Raw genomic sequence first — 25,349 nt, 5'->3', positions numbered from 1 at the left:
TTTTAAGATCTCTGCCTCGGGCAGAGGCAGAACTATTAACATTCCTACATCCTCTTTCCCTGCTCATTCAACTTCAAACACCTTTAACACTTTCAACAACCCTTTTAACACTTCCTTTATCTTTCTCCAGCCTGTACTTCTCTAATGCCAACATCAAAGGTTCAGTCAGGGGCCAACTTAATTCCGTACCTTTTCCCACCAAGATGCTGAAACATCAGTATACAACATTTCATCCTGTTCTGCTTCTCAAAAAACAACAGTAACTGTAGCAAAATATTAGAGTTTAAAGTTCCATTTAGGGGCCACTTTTCTCCACATTCCAGCTTATAAAGCGGCCACCACTGATTACGATTACGATATTTTATCAATGTTTTCCTGTTCACACTTCCACCGGCAGATCCTCCAATATCCTTCCAGTGACTTAAAACACATCCTAACACACTTTTCTTTAAAATTTCACTGCTTGTTTGCCCCCCCAGTTTCCAGTTTACACTTTCAGAATACACATGTTACTTACAAAAGCGTATCACAAAACGTATCACTCACAAAAATACGGGCACGCAATATCTTTCAGTAGCGATGTCACAAAACTACTATTACCAGCAATATTGCCAAAATCACAGTAACAATAGTCAGAGTCAAATTCCACATGCGATAAGTCAGAAAACCCAACTGTGTAACACCGTAACGATATCTTTCTTATAACAATGCCACGAACCTACTATTACCACCAGGAAAATAGCCAAAATCGCAGTAACAATAACCAGAGTTAAATACCATACTCCATGAGTCAGAAAACCGAAATAGACAACACAATTCCAGATGGACCTTAAAGCGAGCTCCTTCCTTAAGGTCCCCAAACATGTACTTATGGTGCTAACCACAAAGTATATACCAAACACTGCCTCGCAGAAGATCACCTTCTGACCTACAGACAGTTCCAGATGACCGGTCTACCAGAAAACCAAACCAGAATAAAGAATATACTCACTTACAATGATGGGGTCCTTGTCTGCCTCCGCAGTGATCCGGTGAGTCGAGGAGTCCCTCCGGGAAATCCCGGGGGTACCCTAGGGAGTCCTGTTCCCAGCGGGTCCTGCGGTCCGGCAGAGAGGTTGTCCCATCTGGGTCGCCAAATTGATTCAAAGATCGAAGCCGAAATTCCTTTAAGTGGTATATTCTTTATTGCAGCGCTGAATGCACGGGGGATCTCTCCACCTATCGTGCATACCCAAAGCAGAAAGCAGTCATGAATTTATACAATCAATCTATCAATATTCTACAAGCACCTATACATATGCATTACCTATTTGTTGAGCCAGCTGGACTTTCTGTCAAGAGACTTGATATCCATTTAAACCCAGAAAATTAAGACGACTTATAGTCCATTGAATACAACTCCCTTTAGTCTCGGTAGCTATTAAGAGATCATCTACATACTACATATTGTAACAAAGCACCTTCAGTGTCCGGAGGTATCCATGTTTCGAGTTCCCTTGCTAATTGGTTTCCAAAAATAGTGGGGCTATTCTTGAATCCTTGAGGTAGTAATGTCCACGTAAGCTGCGTCTTTCTGCCTGAATCGGGATTTTCCCATTCAAAGGCGAATAGGTTTTGGCTTTCTGTGGCTAAGCCTAGGCAGAAGAAGGCATCTTTTAAATCCAGTACGGTAAACCAGACTTGACTATTCTTTAATTTAGTCAGCAAAGTATAAGGGTTTGCCACTACTGGATGGATATCCTCAGTGATTTTATTTATGGCCCTCAAATCCTGAACTAGCCTATAGCTTTTTCATCTGCCTTTTTAATTGGCAATACGGGTGCATTGTATTCTGATTCGCATTCAAGCAATAATCCATACTGTAAAAATTTATCAATTCTCTCTTTAATTCCTTTCCTATCTTCTATCCTCAAAGGATATTACTTAACCTTAACGGGTTTCTCTCCTGGCTTTAATTTAATAATTATTAAGGTCACATTTTTAGCTCTTCCAGGGACTTCGGTAGCCCAAACTCCTGGACATACTTGATCTGTGATCTCTAAAGGTATTTCACTTTTAGGGTCACTTTGTATTAGTGCCAAGCTTAACACATTTATTAGTTGTTCTTCTCCTCTTCTTAATTCCATTTTCCCTTTTTCAAAGACAATTTCTGCTCCTACTTGCTCTAATAAATCTCTACCTAAGAGTGCCCATGAGGAGCCAGGCATAGATAAAAATCTGTGTATGCCCCATTGTTTCCCTGACTTGTACTTCAAAGGTTCACAAAAATAAGCCTTTTCGGTTACACCTTGTCCTGGTTTCAGTTAGAACAGAGTTAATTTTCTTCCTAGTAGCTGGTAGAATGCTATGTTTTGGCTTAGGATGAGAAGAGTGCTGATAACACCCCTATGTTTTAATTGTTGCAGAGCAGTGCTTATACCAAGCCAAGGACATCTCAGCTTCTTGCTCTGTCCTGCCAACAGGCAGGCTGGGGGTGCAGTAAGAGCTGGGAGGGGACAGACCCAGGACAGGTGACCCAAACTAGCCAAAGGGGTATTCCATAGCATCTGACGTCAGGCTAAACAATACATAGGGGTGGCTAGCCAGGGGGAGGGGGCCGGACTGCTCGGGGTTAGGCTGGGCATCGGTCAGCGGGTGGTGAGCAATTGCATTGTGCATCACTTGTTTGTACACATTATTAGTAGTGGTACTATTATCATCATTGTATTATTATTATTATTATTATTATTATTATTATTATTATTATTATTATTATTATTATTATTATTATTTTGTCTTATTAAACTGTCTTTATCTCAACTCACGGGCTTCACTTTCCATTTCTCTCCCCCGTCCCAGAGAGGGAGGGGGAGGGGGAGCGAACAGCTGCGTGGTGTTTAGCTGCCGGCCGGGTTAAACCACGACACACCTTTTACCCTAACATAATAATTCTGTGAAGGCATTAATGCTTGATTTAGAACTGAATATGTTGCCCCATAGCAATAAGAAATTTCACTTCCATTCCTCCCCTAGCTTCATTATAACCAGTGGAGGATCCGCTAGGGTAGATTCCCCAGGTCCCCGTTATTCCTGTTGAAATCAGGGGTTGATTACCCTAGGAAAAGGCTAGTCAATTTGTCCTCCAAAGCCAGGTCCAAACCGTTTTGTTTCATTTATTTATTTATTTATTTATTTATTTATTTATTTATTTTCATTACATCTCAGAGTTGGTCCAAAAATTCCATAGGGCTTTCTTTTAGACCTTGTTGGAAGCATATTCTCAATTCCCAATTCATCCAGGTTTTAGTATTTACTTAACCGTTCATAATTTTCAGGATGATTCGCGTCTTAGTGGGGGTCGGTCAGGGGAATGCAATTGTCCACAGTTCCCTGAACGGTCCCATCAGCAATCTGAGCTCGCACATGAACTCAGGTTGTTTTAAGAGTTGACTGCTTTTCTGTTTCTGTGACAACTCTCTCGGACCGGACCGATCATGGTCCCTTTGCCCTAAAGGGCTAACACCCATGATTTTAAGATCTCTGCCTCGGGCAGAGGCAGAACTATTAACATTCCTACATCCTCTTTCCCTGCTCATTCAACTTCAAACACCTTTAACACTTTCAACAACCCTTTTAACACTTCCTTTATCTTTCTCCAGCCTGTACTTCTCTAATGCCAACATCAAAGGTTCAGTCAGGGGCCAACTTAATTCCGTACCTTTTCCCACCAAGATGCTGAAACATCAGTATACAACATTTCATCCTGTTCTGCTTCTCAAAAAACAACAGTAACTGTAGCAAAATATTAGAGTTTAAAGTTCCATTTAGGGGCCACTTTTCTCCACATTCCAGCTTATAAAGCGGCCACCACTGATTACGATTACGATATTTTATCAATGTTTTCCTGTTCACACTTCCACCGGCAGATCCTCCAATATCCTTCCAGTGACTTAAAACACATCCTAACACACTTTTCTTTAAAATTTCACTGCTTGTTTGCCCCCCCAGTTTCCAGTTTACACTTTCAGAATACACATGTTACTTACAAAAGCGTATCACAAAACGTATCACTCACAAAAATACGGGCACGCAATATCTTTCAGTAGCGATGTCACAAAACTACTATTACCAGCAATATTGCCAAAATCACAGTAACAATAGTCAGAGTCAAATTCCACATGCGATAAGTCAGAAAACCCAACTGTGTAACACCGTAACGATATCTTTCTTATAACAATGCCACGAACCTACTATTACCACCAGGAAAATAGCCAAAATCGCAGTAACAATAACCAGAGTTAAATACCATACTCCATGAGTCAGAAAACCGAAATAGACAACACAATTCCAGATGGACCTTAAAGCGAGCTCCTTCCTTAAGGTCCCCAAACATGTACTTATGGTGCTAACCACAAAGTATATACCAAACACTGCCTCGCAGAAGATCACCTTCTGACCTACAGACAGTTCCAGATGACCGGTCTACCAGAAAACCAAACCAGAATAAAGAATATACTCACTTACAATGATGGGGTCCTTGTCTGCCTCCGCAGTGATCCGGTGAGTCGAGGAGTCCCTCCGGGAAATCCCGGGGCTACCCTAGGGAGTCCTGTTCCCAGCGGGTCCTGCGGTCCGGCAGAGAGGTTGTCCCATCTGGGTCGCCAAATTGATTCAAAGATCGAAGCCGAAATTCCTTTAAGTGGTATATTCTTTATTGCAGCGCTGAATGCACGGGGGATCTCTCCACCTATCGTGCATACCCAAAGCAGAAAGCAGTCATGAATTTATACAATCAATCTATCAATATTCTACAAGCACCTATACATATGCATTACCTATTTGTTGAGCCAGCTGGACTTTCTGTCAAGAGACTTGATATCCATTTAAACCCAGAAAATTAAGACGACTTATAGTCCATTGAATACAACTCCCTTTAGTCTCGGTAGCTATTAAGAGATCATCTACATACTACATATTGTAACAAAGCACCTTCAGTGTCCGGAGGTATCCATGTTTCGAGTTCCCTTGCTAATTGGTTTCCAAAAATAGTGGGGCTATTCTTGAATCCTTGAGGTAGTAATGTCCACGTAAGCTGCGTCTTTCTGCCTGAATCGGGATTTTCCCATTCAAAGGCGAATAGGTTTTGGCTTTCTGTGGCTAAGCCTAGGCAGAAGAAGGCATCTTTTAAATCCAGTACGGTAAACCAGACTTGACTATTCTTTAATTTAGTCAGCAAAGTATAAGGGTTTGCCACTACTGGATGGATATCCTCAGTGATTTTATTTATGGCCCTCAAATCCTGAACTAGCCTATAGCTTTTTCATCTGCCTTTTTAATTGGCAATACGGGTGCATTGTATTCTGATTCGCATTCAAGCAATAATCCATACTGTAAAAATTTATCAATTCTCTCTTTAATTCCTTTCCTATCTTCTATCCTCAAAGGATATTACTTAACCTTAACGGGTTTCTCTCCTGGCTTTAATTTAATAATTATTAAGGTCACATTTTTAGCTCTTCCAGGGACTTCGGTAGCCCAAACTCCTGGACATACTTGATCTGTGATCTCTAAAGGTATTTCACTTTTAGGGTCACTTTGTATTAGTGCCAAGCTTAACACATTTATTAGTTGTTCTTCTCCTCTTCTTAATTCCATTTTCCCTTTTTCAAAGACAATTTCTGCTCCTACTTGCTCTAATAAATCTCTACCTAAGAGTGCCCATGAGGAGCCAGGCATAGATAAAAATCTGTGTATGCCCCATTGTTTCCCTGACTTGTACTTCAAAGGTTCACAAAAATAAGCCTTTTCGGTTACACCTTGTCCTGGTTTCAGTTAGAACAGAGTTAATTTTCTTCCTAGTAGCTGGTAGAATGCTATGTTTTGGCTTAGGATGAGAAGAGTGCTGATAACACCCCGATGTTTTAATTGTTGCAGAGCAATGCTTATACCAAGCCAAGGACATCTCAGCTTCTTGCTCTGTCCTGCCAACAGGCAGGCTGGGGGTGCAGTAAGAGCTGGGAGGGGACAGACCCAGGACAGGTGACCCAAACTAGCCAAAGGGGTATTCCATAGCATCTGACGTCAGGCTAAACAATACATAGGGGTGGCTAGCCAGGGGGAGGGGGCCGGACTGCTCGAGGTTAGGCTGGGCATCGGTCAGCGGGTGGTGAGCAATTGCATTATGCATCACTTGTTTGTACACATTATTAGTAGTGGTACTATTATTATTATTATTATTATTATTATTATTATTATTATTATTATTATTATTATTATTTTGTCTTATTAAACTGTCTTTATCTCAACTCACGGGCTTCACTTTCCATTTCTCTCCCCCGTCCCAGAGAGGGAGGGGGAGGGGGAGCGAACAGCTGCGTGGTGTTTAGCTGCCGGCCGGGTTAAACCACGACACACCTTTTACCCTAACATAATAATTCTGTGAAGGCATTAATGCTTGATTTAGAACTGAATATGTTGCCCCATAGCAATAAGAAATTTCACTTCCATTCCTCCCCTAGCTTCATTATAACCAGTGGAGGATCCGCTAGGGTAGATTCCCCAGGTCCCCGTTATTCCTGTTGAAATCAGGGGTTGATTACCCTAGGAAAAGGCTAGTCAATTTGTCCTCCAAAGCCAGGTCCAAACCGTTTTGTTTTATTTATTTATTTATTTATTTATTTATTTATTTATTTATTTATTTTCATTACATCTCAGAGTTGGTCCAAAAATTCCATAGGGCTTTCTTTTAGACCTTGTTGGAAGCATATTCTCAATTCCCAATTCATCCAGGTTTTAGTATTTACTTAACCGTTCATAATTTTCAGGATGATTCGCGTCTTAGTGGGGGTCGGTCAGGGGAATGCAATTGTCCACAGTTCCCTGAACGGTCCCATCAGCAATCTGAGCTCGCACATGAACTCAGGTTGTTTTAAGAGTTGACTGCTTTTCTGTTTCTGTGACAACTCTCTCGGACCGGACCGATCATGGTCCCTTTGCCCTAAAGGGCTAACACCCATGATTTTAAGATCTCTGCCTCGGGCAGAGGCAGAACTATTAACATTCCTACATCCTCTTTCCCTGCTCATTCAACTTCAAACACCTTTAACACTTTCAACAACCCTTTTAACACTTCCTTTATCTTTCTCCAGCCTGTACTTCTCTAATGCCAACATCAAAGGTTCAGTCAGGGGCCAACTTAATTCCGTACCTTTTCCCACCAAGATGCTGAAACATCAGTATACAACATTTCATCCTGTTCTGCTTCTCAAAAAACAACAGTAACTGTAGCAAAATATTAAAGTTCCATTTAGGGGCCACTTTTCTCCACATTCCAGCTTATAAAGCGGCCACCACTGATTACGATTACGATATTTTATCAATGTTTTCCTGTTCACACTTCCACCGGCAGATCCTCCAATATCCTTCCAGTGACTTAAAACACATCCTAACACACTTTTCTTTAAAATTTCACTGCTTGTTTGCCCCCCCAGTTTCCAGTTTACACTTTCAGAATACACATGTTACTTACAAAAGCGTATCACAAAACGTATCACTCACAAAAATACGGGCACGCAATATCTTTCAGTAGCGATGTCACAAAACTACTATTACCAGCAATATTGCCAAAATCACAGTAACAATAGTCAGAGTCAAATTCCACATGCGATAAGTCAGAAAACCCAACTGTGTAACACCGTAACGATATCTTTCTTATAACAATGCCACGAACCTACTATTACCACCAGGAAAATAGCCAAAATCGCAGTAACAATAACCAGAGTTAAATACCATACTCCATGAGTCAGAAAACCGAAATAGACAACACAATTCCAGATGGACCTTAAAGCGAGCTCCTTCCTTAAGGTCCCCAAACATGTACTTATGGTGCTAACCACAAAGTATATACCAAACACTGCCTCGCAGAAGATCACCTTCTGACCTACAGACAGTTCCAGATGACCGGTCTACCAGAAAACCAAACCAGAATAAAGAATATACTCACTTACAATGATGGGGTCCTTGTCTGCCTCCGCAGTGATCCGGTGAGTCGAGGAGTCCCTCCGGGAAATCCCGGGGGTACCCTAGGGAGTCCTGTTCCCAGCGGGTCCTGCGGTCCGGCAGAGAGGTTGTCCCATCTGGGTCGCCAAATTGATTCAAAGATCGAAGCCGAAATTCCTTTAAGTGGTATATTCTTTATTGCAGCGCTGAATGCACGGGGGATCTCTCCACCTATCGTGCATACCCAAAGCAGAAAGCAGTCATGAATTTATACAATCAATCTATCAATATTCTACAAGCACCTATACATATGCATTACCTATTTGTTGAGCCAGCTGGACTTTCTGTCAAGAGACTTGATATCCATTTAAACCCAGAAAATTAAGACGACTTATAGTCCATTGAATACAACTCCCTTTAGTCTCGGTAGCTATTAAGAGATCATCTACATACTACATATTGTAACAAAGCACCTTCAGTGTCCGGAGGTATCCATGTTTCGAGTTCCCTTGCTAATTGGTTTCCAAAAATAGTGGGGCTATTCTTGAATCCTTGAGGTAGTAATGTCCACGTAAGCTGCGTCTTTCTGCCTGAATCGGGATTTTCCCATTCAAAGGCGAATAGGTTTTGGCTTTCTGTGGCTAAGCCTAGGCAGAAGAAGGCATCTTTTAAATCCAGTACGGTAAACCAGACTTGACTATTCTTTAATTTAGTCAGCAAAGTATAAGGGTTTGCCACTACTGGATGGATATCCTCAGTGATTTTATTTATGGCCCTCAAATCCTGAACTAGCCTATAGCTTTTTCATCTGCCTTTTTAATTGGCAATATGGGTGCATTGTATTCTGATTCGCATTCAAGCAATAATCCATACTGTAAAAATTTATCAATTCTCTCTTTAATTCCTTTCCTATCTTCTATCCTCAAAGGATATTACTTAACCTTAACGGGTTTCTCTCCTGGCTTTAATTTAATAATTATTAAGGTCACATTTTTAGCTCTTCCAGGGACTTCGGTAGCCCAAACTCCTGGACATACTTGATCTGTGATCTCTAAAGGTATTTCACTTTTAGGGTCACTTTGTATTAGTGCCAAGCTTAACACATTTATTAGTTGTTCTTCTCCTCTTCTTAATTCCATTTTCCCTTTTTCAAAGACAATTTCTGCTCCTACTTGCTCTAATAAATCTCTACCTAAGAGTGCCCATGAGGAGCCAGGCATAGATAAAAATCTGTGTATGCCCCATTGTTTCCCTGACTTGTACTTCAAAGGTTCACAAAAATAAGCCTTTTCGGTTACACCTTGTCCTGGTTTCAGTTAGAACAGAGTTAATTTTCTTCCTAGTAGCTGGTAGAATGCTATGTTTTGGCTTAGGATGAGAAGAGTGCTGATAACACCCCGATGTTTTAATTGTTGCAGAGCAATGCTTATACCAAGCCAAGGACATCTCAGCTTCTTGCTCTGTCCTGCCAACAGGCAGGCTGGGGGTGCAGTAAGAGCTGGGAGGGGACAGACCCAGGACAGGTGACCCAAACTAGCCAAAGGGGTATTCCATAGCATCTGACGTCAGGCTAAACAATACATAGGGGTGGCTAGCCAGGGGGAGGGGGCCGGACTGCTCGGGGTTAGGCTGGGCATCGGTCAGCGGGTGGTGAGCAATTGCATTATGCATCACTTGTTTGTACACATTATTAGTAGTGGTACTATTATCATCATTGTATTATTATTATTATTATTATTATTATTATTATTATTATTATTATTATTATTATTATTATTATTTTGTCTTATTAAACTGTCTTTATCTCAACTCACGGGCTTCACTTTCCATTTCTCTCCCCCGTCCCAGAGAGGGAGGGGGAGGGGGAGCGAACAGCTGCGTGGTGTTTAGCTGCCGGCCGGGTTAAACCACGACACACCTTTTACCCTAACATAATAATTCTGTGAAGGCATTAATGCTTGATTTAGAACTGAATACGTTGCCCCATAGCAATAAGAAATTTCACTTCCATTCCTCCCCTAGCTTCATTATAACCAGTGGAGGATCCGCTAGGGTAGATTCCCCAGGTCCCCGTTATTCCTGTTGAAATCAGGGGTTGATTACCCTAGGAAAAGGCTAGTCAATTTGTCCTCCAAAGCCAGGTCCAAACCGTTTTGTTTCATTTATTTATTTATTTATTTATTTATTTATTTTCATTACATCTCAGAGTTGGTCCAAAAATTCCATAGGGCTTTCTTTTAGACCTTGTTGGAAGCATATTCTCAATTCCCAATTCATCCAGGTTTTAGTATTTACTTAACCGTTCATAATTTTCAGGATGATTCGGGTCTTAGTGGGGGTCGGTCAGGGGAATGCAATTGTCCACAGTTCCCTGAACGGTCCCATCAGCAATCTGAGCTCGCACATGAACTCAGGTTGTTTTAAGAGTTGACTGCTTTTCTGTTTCTGTGACAACTCTCTCGGACCGGACCGATCATGGTCCCTTTGCCCTAAAGGGCTAACACCCATGATTTTAAGATCTCTGCCTCGGGCAGAGGCAGAACTATTAACATTCCTACATCCTCTTTCCCTGCTCATTCAACTTCAAACACCTTTAACACTTTCAACAACCCTTTTAACACTTCCTTTATCTTTCTCCAGCCTGTACTTCTCTAATGCCAACATCAAAGGTTCAGTCAGGGGCCAACTTAATTCCGTACCTTTTCCCACCAAGATGCTGAAACATCAGTATACAACATTTCATCCTGTTCTGCTTCTCAAAAAACAACAGTAACTGTAGCAAAATATTAGAGTTTAAAGTTCCATTTAGGGGCCACTTTTCTCCACATTCCAGCTTATAAAGCGGCCACCACTGATTACGATTACGATATTTTATCAATGTTTTCCTGTTCACACTTCCACCGGCAGATCCTCCAATATCCTTCCAGTGACTTAAAACACAGCCTAACACACTTTTCTTTAAAATTTCACTGCTTGTTTGCCCCCCCAGTTTCCAGTTTACACTTTCAGAATACACATGTTACTTACAAAAGCGTATCACAAAACGTATCACTCACAAAAATACGGGCACGCAATATCTTTCAGTAGCGATGTCACAAAACTACTATTACCAGCAATATTGCCAAAATCACAGTAACAATAGTCAGAGTCAAATTCCACATGCGATAAGTCAGAAAACCCAACTGTGTAACACCGTAACGATATCTTTCTTATAACAATGCCACGAACCTACTATTACCACCAGGAAAATAGCCAAAATCGCAGTAACAATAACCAGAGTTAAATACCATACTCCATGAGTCAGAAAACCGAAATAGACAACACAATTCCAGATGGACCTTAAAGCGAGCTCCTTCCTTAAGGTCCCCAAACATGTACTTATGGTGCTAACCACAAAGTATATACCAAACACTGCCTCGCAGAAGATCACCTTCTGACCTACAGACAGTTCCAGATGACCGGTCTACCAGAAAACCAAACCAGAATAAAGAATATACTCACTTACAATGATGGGGTCCTTGTCTGCCTCCGCAGTGATCCGGTGAGTCGAGGAGTCCCTCCGGGAAATCCCGGGGGTACCCTAGGGAGTCCTGTTCCCAGCGGGTCCTGCGGTCCGGCAGAGAGGTTGTCCCATCTGGGTCGCCAAATTGATTCAAAGATCGAAGCCGAAATTCCTTTAAGTGGTATATTCTTTATTGCAGCGCTGAATGCACGGGGGATCTCTCCACCTATCGTGCATACCCAAAGCAGAAAGCAGTCATGAATTTATACAATCAATCTATCAATATTCTACAAGCACCTATACATATGCATTACCTATTTGTTGAGCCAGCTGGACTTTCTGTCAAGAGACTTGATATCCATTTAAACCCAGAAAATTAAGACGACTTATAGTCCATTGAATACAACTCCCTTTAGTCTCGGTAGCTATTAAGAGATCATCTACATACTACATATTGTAAGAAAGCACCTTCAGTGTCCGGAGGTATCCATGTTTCGAGTTCCCTTGCTAATTGGTTTCCAAAAATAGTGGGGCTATTCTTGAATCCTTGAGGTAGTAATGTCCACGTAAGCTGCGTCTTTCTGCCTGAATCGGGATTTTCCCATTCAAAGGCGAATAGGTTTTGGCTTTCTGTGGCTAAGCCTAGGCAGAAGAAGGCATCTTTTAAATCCAGTACGGTAAACCAGACTTGACTATTCTTTAATTTAGTCAGCAAAGTATAAGGGTTTGCCACTACTGGATGGATATCCTCAGTGATTTTATTTATGGCCCTCAAATCCTGAACTAGCCTATAGCTTTTTCATCTGCCTTTTTAATTGGCAATATGGGTGCATTGTATTCTGATTCGCATTCAAGCAATAATCCATACTGTAAAAATTTATCAATTCTCTCTTTAATTCCTTTCCTATCTTCTATCCTCAAAGGATATTACTTAACCTTAACGGGTTTCTCTCCTGGCTTTAATTTAATAATTATTAAGGTCACATTTTTAGCTCTTCCAGGGACTTCGGTAGCCCAAACTCCTGGACATACTTGATCTGTGATCTCTAAAGGTATTTCACTTTTAGGGTCACTTTGTATTAGTGCCAAGCTTAACACATTTATTAGTTGTTCTTCTCCTCTTCTTAATTCCATTTTCCCTTTTTCAAAGACAATTTCTGCTCCTACTTGCTCTAATAAATCTCTACCTAAGAGTGCCCATGAGGAGCCAGGCATAGATAAAAATCTGTGTATGCCCCATTGTTTCCCTGACTTGTACTTCAAAGGTTCACAAAAATAAGCCTTTTCGGTTACACCTTGTCCTGGTTTCAGTTAGAACAGAGTTAATTTTCTTCCTAGTAGCTGGTAGAATGCTATGTTTTGGCTTAGGATGAGAAGAGTGCTGATAACACCCCGATGTTTTAATTGTTGCAGAGCAATGCTTATACCAAGCCAAGGACATCTCAGCTTCTTGCTCTGTCCTGCCAACAGGCAGGCTGGGGGTGCAGTAAGAGCTGGGAGGGGACAGACCCAGGACAGGTGACCCAAACTAGCCAAAGGGGTATTCCATAGCATCTGACGTCAGGCTAAACAATACATAGGGGTGGCTAGCCAGGGGGAGGGGGCCGGACTGCTCGGGGTTAGGCTGGGCATCGGTCAGCGGGTGGTGAGCAATTGCATTGTGCATCACTTGTTTGTACACATTATTAGTAGTGGTACTATTATCATCATTGTATTATTATTATTATTATTATTATTATTATTATTATTATTATTTTGTCTTATTAAACTGTCTTTATCTCAACTCACGGGCTTCACTTTCCATTTCTCTCCCCCGTCCCAGAGAGGGAGGGGGAGGGGGAGCGAACAGCTGCGTGGTGTTTAGCTGCCGGCCGGGTTAAACCACGACACACCTTTTACCCTAACATAATAATTCTGTGAAGGCATTAATGCTTGATTTAGAACTGAATACGTTGCCCCATAGCAATAAGAAATTTCACTTCCATTCCTCCCCTAGCTTCATTATAACCAGTGGAGGATCCGCTAGGGTAGATTCCCCAGGTCCCCGTTATTCCTGTTGAAATCAGGGGTTGATTACCCTAGGAAAAGGCTAGTCAATTTGTCCTCCAAAGCCAGGTCCAAACCGTTTTGTTTCATTTATTTATTTATTTATTTATTTATTTTCATTACATCTCAGAGTTGGTCCAAAAATTCCATAGGGCTTTCTTTTAGACCTTGTTGGAAGCATATTCTCAATTCCCAATTCATCCAGGTTTTAGTATTTACTTAACCGTTCATAATTTTCAGGATGATTCGGGTCTTAGTGGGGGTCGGTCAGGGGAATGCAATTGTCCACAGTTCCCTGAACGGTCCCATCAGCAATCTGAGCTCGCACATGAACTCAGGTTGTTTTAAGAGTTGACTGCTTTTCTGTTTCTGTGACAACTCTCTCGGACCGGACCGATCATGGTCCCTTTGCCCTAAAGGGCTAACACCCATGATTTTAAGATCTCTGCCTCAGGCAGAGGCAGAACTATTAACATTCCTACATCCTCTTTCCCTGCTCATTCAACTTCAAACACCTTTAACACTTTCAACAACCCTTTTAACACTTCCTTTATCTTTCTCCAGCCTGTACTTCTCTAATGCCAACATCAAAGGTTCAGTCAGGGGCCAACTTAATTCCGTACCTTTTCCCACCAAGATGCTGAAACATCAGTATACAACATTTCATCCTGTTCTGCTTCTCAAAAAACAACAGTAACTGTAGCAAAATATTAGAGTTTAAAGTTCCATTTAGGGGCCACTTTTCTCCACATTCCAGCTTATAAAGCGGCCACCACTGATTACGATTACGATATTTTATCAATGTTTTCCTGTTCACACTTCCACCGGCAGATCCTCCAATATCCTTCCAGTGACTTAAAACACATCCTAACACACTTTTCTTTAAAATTTCACTGCTTGTTTGCCCCCCCAGTTTCCAGTTTACACTTTCAGAATACACATGTTACTTACAAAAGCGTATCACAAAACGTATCACTCACAAAAATACGGGCACGCAATATCTTTCAGTAGCGATGTCACAAAACTACTATTACCAGCAATATTGCCAAAATCACAGTAACAATAGTCAGAGTCAAATTCCACATGCGATAAGTCAGAAAACCCAACTGTGTAACACCGTAACGATATCTTTCTTATAACAATGCCACGAACCTACTATTACCACCAGGAAAATAGCCAAAATCGCAGTAACAATAACCAGAGTTAAATACCATACTCCATGAGTCAGAAAACCGAAATAGACAACACAATTCCAGATGGACCTTAAAGCGAGCTCCTTCCTTAAGGTCCCCAAACATGTACTTATGGTGCTAACCACAAAGTATATACCAAACACTGCCTCGCAGAAGATCACCTTCTGACCTACAGACAGTTCCAGATGACCGGTCTACCAGAAAACCAAACCAGAATAAAGAATATACTCACTTACAATGATGGGGTCCTTGTCTGCCTCCGCAGTGATCCGGTGAGTCGAGGAGTCCCTCCGGGAAATCCCGGGGGTACCCTAGGGAGTCCTGTTCCCAGCGGGTCCTGCGGTCCGGCAGAGAGGTTGTCCCATCTGGGTCGCCAAATTGATTCAAAGATCGAAGCCGAAATTCCTTTAAGTGGTATATTCTTTATTGCAGCGCTGAATGCACGGGGGATCTCTCCACCTATCGTGCATACCCAAAGCAGAAAGCAGTCATGAATTTATACAATCAATCTATCAATATTCTACAAGCACCTATACATATGCATTACCTATTTGTTGAGCCAGCTGGACTTTCTGTCAAGAGACTTGATATCCATTTAAACCCAGAAAATTAAGACGACTTATAGTCCATTGAATACAACTCCCTTTAGTCTCGGTAGCTATTAAGAGATCATCTACATACTACATATTGTAACAAAGCACCTTCAGTGTCCGGAGGTATCCATGTTTCGAGTTCCCTTGCTAATTGGTTTCCAAAAATAGTGGGGCTATTCTTGAATCCTTGAGGTAGTAATGTCCACGTAAGCTGCGTCTTTCTGCCTGAATCGGGATTTTCCCATTCAAAGGCGAATAGGTTTTGGCTTTCTGTGGCTAAGCCTAGGCAGAAGAAGGCATCTTTTAAATCCAGTACGGTAAACCAGACTTGACTATTCTTTAATTTAGTCAGCAAAGTATAAGGGTTTGCCACTACTGGATGGATATCCTCAGTGATTTTATTTATGGCCCTCAAATCCTGAACTAGCCTATAGCTTTTTCATCTGCCTTTTTAATTGGCAATATGGGTGCATTGTATTCTGATTCGCATTCAAGCAATAATCCATACTGTAAAAATTTATCAATTCTCTCTTTAATTCCTTTCCTATCTTCTATCCTCAAAGGATATTACTTAACCTTAACGGGTTTCTCTCCTGGCTTTAATTTAATAATTATTAAGGTCACATTTTTAGCTCTTCCAGGGACTTCGGTAGCCCAAACTCCTGGACATACTTGATCTGTGATCTCTAAAGGTATTTCACTTTTAGGGTCACTTTGTATTAGTGCCAAGCTTAACACATTTATTAGTTGTTCTTCTCCTCTTCTTAATTCCATTTTCCCTTTTTCAAAGACAATTTCTGCTCCTACTTGCTCTAATAAATCTCTACCTAAGAGTGCCCATGAGGAGCCAGGCATAGATAAAAATCTGTGTATGCCCCATTGTTTCCCTGACTTGTACTTCAAAGGTTCACAAAAATAAGCCTTTTCGGTTACACCTTGTCCTGGTTTCAGTTAGAACAGAGTTAATTTTCTTCCTAGTAGCTGGTAGAATGCTATGTTTTGGCTTAGGATGAGAAGAGTGCTGATAACACCCCGATGTTTTAATTGTTGCAGAGCAATGCTTATACCAAGCCAAGGACATCTCAGCTTCTTGCTCTGTCCTGCCAACAGGCAGGCTGGGGGTGCAGGAAGAGCTGGGAGGGGACAGACCCAGGACAGGTGACCCAAACTAGCCAAAGGGGTATTCCATAGCATCTGATGTCAGGCTAAACAATACATAGGGGTGGCTAGCCAGGGGGAGGGGGCCGGACTGCTCGGGGTTAGGCTGGGCATCGGTCAGCGGGTGGTGAGCAATTGCATTGTGCATCACTTGTTTGTACACATAATTAGTAGTGGTACTATTATCATCATTGTATTATTATTATTATTATTATTATTATTATTATTATTATTATTATTATTATTATTATTTTGTCTTATTAAACTGTCTTTATCTCAACTCACGGGCTTCACTTTCCATTTCTCTCCCCCGTCCCAGAGAGGGAGGGGGAGGGGGAGCGAACAGCTGCGTGGTGTTTAGCTGCCGGCCGGGTTAAACCACGACACACCTTTTACCCTAACATAATAATTCTGTGAAGGCATTAATGCTTGATTTAGAACTGAATACGTTGCCCCATAGCAATAAGAAATTTCACTTCCATTCCTCCCCTAGCTTCATTATAACCAGTGGAGGATCCGCTAGAGTAGATTCCCCAGGTCCCCGTTATTCCTGTTGAAATCAGGGGTTGATTACCCTAGGAAAAGGCTAGTCAATTTGTCCTCCAAAGCCAGGTCCAAACCGTTTTGTTTCATTTATTTATTTATTTATTTATTTATTTTCATTACATCTCAGAGTTGGTCCAAAAATTCCATAGGGCTTTCTTTTAGACCTTGTTGGAAGCATATTCTCAATTCCCAATTCATCCAGGTTTTAGTATTTACTTAACCGTTCATAATTTTCAGGATGATTCGCGTCTTAGTGGGGGTCGGTCAGGGGAATGCAATTGTCCACAGTTCCCTGAACGGTCCCATCAGCAATCTGAGCTCGCACATGAACTCAGGTTGTTTTAAGAGTTGACTGCTTTTCTGTTTCTGTGACAACTCTCTCGGACCGGACCGATCATGGTCCCTTTGCCCTAAAGGGCTAACACCCATGATTTTAAGATCTCTGCCTCGGGCAGAGGCAGAACTATTAACATTCCTACATCCTCTTTCCCTGCTCATTCAACTTCAAACACCTTTAACACTTTCAACAACCCTTTTAACACTTCCTTTATCTTTCTCCAGCCTGTACTTCTCTAATGCCAACATCAAAGGTTCAGTCAGGGGCCAACTTAATTCCGTACCTTTTCCCACCAAGATGCTGAAACATCAGTATACAACATTTCATCCTGTTCTGCTTCTCAAAAAACAACAGTAACTGTAGCAAAATATTAGAGTTTAAAGTTCCATTTAGGGGCCACTTTTCTCCACATTCCAGCTTATAAAGCGGCCACCACTGATTACGATTACGATATTTTATCAATGTTTTCCTGTTCACACTTCCACCGGCAGATCCTCCAATATCCTTCCAGTGACTTAAAACACATCCTAACACACTTTTCTTTAAAATTTCACTGCTTGTTTGCCCCCCCAGTTTCCAGTTTACACTTTCAGAATACACATGTTACTTACAAAAGCGTATCACAAAACGTATCACTCACAAAAATACGGGCACGCAATATCTTTCAGTAGCGATGTCACAAAACTACTATTACCAGCAATATTGCCAAAATCACAGTAACAATAGTCAGAGTCAAATTCCACATGCGATAAGTCAGAAAACCCAACTGTGTAACACCGTAACGATATCTTTCTTATAACAATGCCACGAACCTACTATTACCACCAGGAAAATAGCCAAAATCGCAGTAACAATAACCAGAGTTAAATACCATACTCCATGAGTCAGAAAACCGAAATAGACAACACAATTCCAGATGGACCTTAAAGCGAGCTTCTTCCTTAAGGTCCCCAAACATGTACTTATGGTGCTAACCACAAAGTATATACCAAACACTGCCTCGCAGAAGATCACCTTCTGACCTACAGACAGTTCCAGATGACCGGTCTACCAGAAAACCAAACCAGAATAAAGAATATACTCACTTACAATGATGGGGTCCTTGTCTGCCTCCGCAGTGATCCGGTGAGTCGAGGAGTCCCTCCGGGAAATCCCGGGGGTACCCTAGGGAGTCCTGTTCCCAGCGGGTCCTGCGGTCCGGCAGAGAGGTTGTCCCATCTGGGTCGCCAAATTGATTCAAAGATCGAAGCCGAAATTCCTTTAAGTGGTATATTCTTTATTGTAGCGCTGAATGCACGGGGGATCTCTCCACCTATCGTGCATACCCAAAGCAGAAAGCAGTCATGAATTTATACAATCAATCTATCAATATTCTACAAGCACCTATACATATGCATTACCTATTTGTTGAGCCAGCTGGACTTTCTGTCAAGAGACTTGATATCCATTTAAACCCAGAAAATTAAGACGACTTATAGTCCATTGAATACAACTCCCTTTAGTCTCGGTAGCTATTAAGAGATCATCTACATACTACATATTGTAACAAAGCACCTTCAGTGTCCGGAGGTATCCATGTTTCGAGTTCCCTTGCTAATTGGTTTCCAAAAATAGTGGGGCTATTCTTGAATCCTTGAGGTAGTAATGTCCACGTAAGCTGCGTCTTTCTGCCTGAATCGGGATTTTCCCATTCAAAGGCGAATAGGTTTTGGCTTTCTGTGGCTAAGCCTAGGCAGAAGAAGGCATCTTTTAAATCCAGTACGGTAAACCAGACTTGACTATTCTTTAATTTAGTCAGCAAAGTATAAGGGTTTGCCACTACTGGATGTATATCCTCAGTGATTTTATTTATGGCCCTCAAATCCTGAACTAGCCTATAGCTTTTTCATCTGCCTTTTTAATTGGCAATATGGGTGCATTGTATTCTGATTCGCATTCAAGCAATAATCCATACTGTAAAAATTTATCAATTCTCTCTTTAATTCCTTTCCTATCTTCTATCCTCAAAGGATATTACTTAACCTTAACGGGTTTCTCTCCTGGCTTTAATTTAATAATTATTAAGGTCACATTTTTAGCTCTTCCAGGGACTTCGGTAGCCCAAACTCCTGGACATACTTGATCTGTGATCTCTAAAGGTATTTCACTTTTAGGGTCACTTTGTATTAGTGCCAAGCTTAACACATTTATTAGTTGTTCTTCTCCTCTTCTTAATTCCATTTTCCCTTTTTCAAAGACAATTTCTGCTCCTACTTGCTCTAATAAATCTCTACCTAAGAGTGCCCATGAGGAGCCAGGCATAGATAAAAATCTGTGTATGCCCCATTGTTTCCCTAACTTGTACTTCAAAGGTTCACAAAAATAAGCCTTTTCGGTTACACCTTGTCCTGGTTTCAGTTAGAACAGAGTTAATTTTCTTCCTAGTAGCTGGTAGAATGCTATGTTTTGGCTTAGGATGAGAAGAGTGCTGATAACACCCCGATGTTTTAATTGTTGCAGAGCAATGCTTATACCAAGCCAAGGACATCTCAGCTTCTTGCTCTGTCCTGCCAACAGGCAGGCTGGGGGTGCAGGAAGAGCTGGGAGGGGACAGACCCAGGACAGGTGACCCAAACTAGCCAAAGGGGTATTCCATAGCATCTGACGTCAGGCTAAACAATACATAGGGGTGGCTAGCCAGGGGGAGGGGGCCGGACTGCTCGGGGTTAGGCTGGGCATCGGTCAGCGGGTGGTGAGCAATTGCATTATGCATCACTTGTTTGTACACATTATTAGTAGTGGTACTACTATTATTATTATTATTATTATTATTATTATTATTATTATTATTATTATTATTATTATTATTTTGTCTTATTAAACTGTCTTTATCTCAACTCACGGGCTTCACTTTCCATTTCTCTCCCCCGTCCCAGAGAGGGAGGGGGAGGGGGAGCGAACAGCTGCGTGGTGTTTAGCTGCCGGCCGGGTTAAACCACGACACACCTTTTACCCTAACATAATAATTCTGTGAAGGCATTAATGCTTGATTTAGAACTGAATATGTTGCCCCATAGCAATAAGAAATTTCACTTCCATTCCTCCCCTAGCTTCATTATAACCAGTGGAGGATCCGCTAGGGTAGATTCCCCAGGTCCCCGTTATTCCTGTTGAAATCAGGGGTTGATTACCCTAGGAAAAGGCTAGTCAATTTGTCCTCCAAAGCCAGGTCCAAACCGTTTTGTTTCATTTATTTATTTATTTATTTATTTTCATTACATCTCAGAGTTGGTCCAAAAATTCCATAGGGGTTTCTTTTAGACCTTGTTGGAAGCATATTCTCAATTCCCAATTCATCCAGGTTTTAGTATTTACTTAACCGTTCATAATTTTCAGGATGATTCGGGTCTTAGTGGGGGTCGGTCAGGGGAATGCAATTGTCCACAGTTCCCTGAACGGTCCCATCAGCAATCTGAGCTCGCACATGAACTCAGGTTGTTTTAAGAGTTGACTGCTTTTCTGTTTCTGTGACAACTCTCTCGGACCGGACCGATCATGGTCCCTTTGCCCTAAAGGGCTAACACCCATGATTTTAAGATCTCTGCCTCGGGCAGAGGCAGAACTATTAACATTCCTACATCCTCTTTCCCTGCTCATTCAACTTCAAACACCTTTAACACTTTCAACAACCCTTTTAACACTTCCTTTATCTTTCTCCAGCCTGTACTTCTCTAATGCCAACATCAAAGGTTCAGTCAGGGGCCAACTTAATTCCGTACCTTTTCCCACCAAGATGCTGAAACATCAGTATACAACATTTCATCCTGTTCTGCTTCTCAAAAAACAACAGTAACTGTAGCAAAATATTAGAGTTTAAAGTTCCATTTAGGGGCCACTTTTCTCCACATTCCAGCTTATAAAGCGGCCACCACTGATTACGATTACGATATTTTATCAATGTTTTCCTGTTCACACTTCCACCGGCAGATCCTCCAATATCCTTCCAGTGACTTAAAACACAGCCTAACACACTTTTCTTTAAAATTTCACTGCTTGTTTGCCCCCCCAGTTTCCAGTTTACACTTTCAGAATACACATGTTACTTACAAAAGCGTATCACAAAACGTATCACTCACAAAAATACGGGCACGCAATATCTTTCAGTAGCGATGTCACAAAACTACTATTACCAGCAATATTGCCAAAATCACAGTAACAATAGTCAGAGTCAAATTCCACATGCGATAAGTCAGAAAACCCAACTGTGTAACACCGTAACGATATCTTTCTTATAACAATGCCACGAACCTACTATTACCACCAGGAAAATAGCCAAAATCGCAGTAACAATAACCAGAGTTAAACACCATACTCCATGAGTCAGAAAACCGAAATAGACAACACAATTCCAGATGGACCTTAAAGCGAGCTCCTTCCTTAAGGTCCCCAAACATGTACTTATGGTGCTAACCACAAAGTATATACCAAACACTGCCTCGCAGAAGATCACCTTCTGACCTACAGACAGTTCCAGATGACCGGTCTACCAGAAAACCAAACCAGAATAAAGAATATACTCACTTACAATGATGGGGTCCTTGTCTGCCTCCGCAGTGATCCGGTGAGTCGAGGAGTCCCTCCGGGAAATCCCGGGGGTACCCTAGGGAGTCCTGTTCCCAGCGGGTCCTGCGGTCCGGCAGAGAGGTTGTCCCATCTGGGTCGCCAAATTGATTCAAAGATCGAAGCTGAAATTCCTTTAAGTGGCATATTCTTTATTGCAGCGCTGGATGCACGGGGGATCTCTCCACCTATCGTGCATACCCAAAGCAGAAAGCAGTCTTGAATTTATACAATCAATCTATCAATATTCTACAAGCACCTATACATATGCATTACCTATCCCCGCCTTCCCTCGCTTCTCATGCTAATTAGCCTTTTGGCACCTTGCGCCTGCGCAGAGCCTTCCGAGAATTGTGGGCAGGGGTCTTTGGGACGTGGGCAGGGGTCTTTGGGAGGAAGACCCCGAGTCTTCCTCACAGTGTACTTTTCACCTTTGGTCAGGAATCTGCTGAATTGGCATGTTTCTTAATTGCAAGAGCTGGTTGTTGCTAATTCTCCCGTTTGTTGTATCTTTATAATGAATTCCAATGTCCAGTTTCGAGAGTTATAGTCCTTACATTCGTTTCTCTGTCCGCCTGCCGCTTCCTTATCATGAGTTCCAGTGTCTTGTTTCGAGATATACAGTCCTTGTTTGGGGATTGTCCTTGCCTCCCCAATACCTCCTTAATCAATCCCCCCTTTTCTTTTCCCATGCAAATTCTTTTGCATCAGATACTTTCATTATTTACAGTAACACAACAAAGCAGGCATCGAAACAACATGCACACAAATATTCCTACCACTACTAATACGATTAGAGCAATGAATACTTGTTTCAACCACAATCCCCCCTTTTCTTTTCCCATGCAAATTCTTTTGCATCAGATACTTTCATTATTTACAGTAACACAACAAAGCAGGCATCTAAACAACATGCACACAAATATTCCTAACACTACTAATACGATTAGAGCAATGAATACTTGTTTCAACCATTGGAAATTGGGCAACCAGGAGGTTAACTTATTCCATAGTTCACTAAAACTCCAGGAAAGATCATCTTTACTGATCTCATGTAGGATCCTTGTCTGCTTCCAGATTTCTTCCAGGTCGGTAGAGATCCTTCCACTCTGATCTACATACATACAACAACTTGTGTTTATTACTGTACAGACTCCCCCTTGAGTGGTCAGTAACAAGTCTAGGGCCATCCGATTTGGTAATACTACCTGTGATAAACTAGATATCTCTTCTTGTTGAGCCTTTATAGCATCCAGAATTTTGTTTTCTAACTTCTCTATAATTGCAGAAATATTAACTATTGCCTTTTCCAATTCACTCACTCCTAACCATGGGATAAACCATCGCACAAAACTATGAAAAGGGGTGTGTCTCTCTACCAATGGATTGTTAATTTTTCATCTGATTCTCCGCATATGATTTCTCAAGTAACCTCGAGGCACTACATCATGTACTGTCATATTGGGGACTACCGCTCCAAGAGTGCAAGTTCCCTTCCAATTCTCAGGCAAGACCTTACGGGCTGTATCATTGCATAGCCAATACCACCCTTTTCCTTCTGGAACCGTCCAGCTGGTTGAATTTGCCCAGCCGCTAGTCGTACTAATATCAATTGTTCAATTACAAGATGTCTGATTTCCCACAGAAGTAGTATCCGTATTTATACAATGCTGTTTTCCTATACCCTTAGGCGGGTTACACCTTTGTACACATACATAATAGGATTCTAACGGCACGAAGCTACTCACTTCTAGTTCCAAAACTGCTTAATATTTTCGACCCGAAGACTTGTTTCCCACAAATTAGTCCAAGATAAGTTTGCAGGCAAGGGAATCCCAATTAACGATACACCCTTATTCCCATGCTGTGGCAGATGGGTGCATACCCAACAGTTCGTCTTATTAGTTACTTGAGAAATTGTTTGTATTAAGGTCAGGTGTAAGTTCTCATCCCAAGTTGCCCACCCCAAATCCGAGAACCGCACCCCTGCAATCATTAGGATCTGGAAAACCGTAATTTTGTTGGTCCAATTGGAGTGGTGGTCCATATCCTCGCCGGGGCCTTCTTCACCCTTGAATTGTGGATCCAAGCTGCTTGCTTCTTAATCTTAATGGCGGTGTGTGTTGTCAGTAATACTTGGTATGGTCCCATCCACTTTCCTTCCATTTTTCCTGCACGGGTTGTCCTGAAAAAGTCTTTATATATATATAATCCCCGAGCTTCAAGGGGTGGATTGGTTGATCCAACCCTCTAGCCCTGGTCCCTAAAACAAATTTATGTACTTTATTTAACTGTTTCTGAAGTTCAGTTATATAAGCATATAAATATTCTGATCCTAACTGCGTTAGGTCCCCTCCACTAAATAGAAATTGCTATGGCCTTCCATATAAGATTTTGAAGGGACTCAAATTTCCTTTTATTCTAGGTTTAACTCTAATTCCAAGTAATGCTAAAGGGAGGGATTGAGGCCATGACAAATTAGCTTCTTATCCAATTTTAGCTATTTATTGTTTAATTAAATGGTTCATTTTTTCTACCTGTCCACTTGCCTGTGGTCTATAAGGAGTATGCAGTTGCCAATCTATCTTTAGAATCTTACTTAGCTGTTCTACCACTTGTGCACAAAAATGTGAAACTCTATCAGAAGACATTGCTACTAGAATCCCAAAGCATGGTATTATTTCATTTAACAAGACTTGAACCACTTCTCTTGCTTTGTTTGTTCGACAGGGAAAGGCTTCAGGCCTTCCTGAAAACGTCTCAGTCAGAACCAGTAAATAATGATACCCCCCTTTTCTAGGGACTTCTGAAAAATCAATTTGCCACTGTTGCCCCGAATAATTTCCTTTACCGATTATTCCAAATTTTATTCTATTCTTGGTATTGGGGTTATTGTGTAAGCAAATGCTACATTGTTGAGTTACTTGTTTTATCATATCGTCCCACTAATGGCTGACTCAGGCTCTTATGCAGTGTGCCAGCTCCCCAGTGCGTTTAATTGTGTTCTGTAAGAACTATGGGCCATGTCAAACTAGAGGGTATTACTATGTGGTTATCTTTTAAATATACTCATCCATCTGGTTTCATTTTACCTTTCAAATCTTCAATTAATTTTAAGTCTTCTTTTGTATAATTTGGATATAGTTTGGATTTTACCGTCTGGTATCAAAGACAATGCCTTCACCTCACTTATTTCAGCTGCCTGCTTAGCCTCTGCCAATCGATTTTCCAATTTCAAAATCGGTGTTCCCCTTTTGGTGTCCCTGACAATGCATGATAGCTACCTTTTCTGGTTGTTTTACAGCCTCTAACAATTTTAAAATTTCTTCAGCATACTTTGTGTTTTCACTGAGCGGTCAGCAATCCATGTTCTTTCCAAATTGCTCCATGAGCATGTA

Source organism: Netta rufina, assembly GCF_964035555.1.
Source record: "Netta rufina genome assembly, chromosome: 17".
NCBI classification, from domain to species: Eukaryota; Metazoa; Chordata; class Aves; order Anseriformes; family Anatidae; genus Netta; species Netta rufina.
This window is presented reverse-complemented; position numbering follows the sequence as displayed.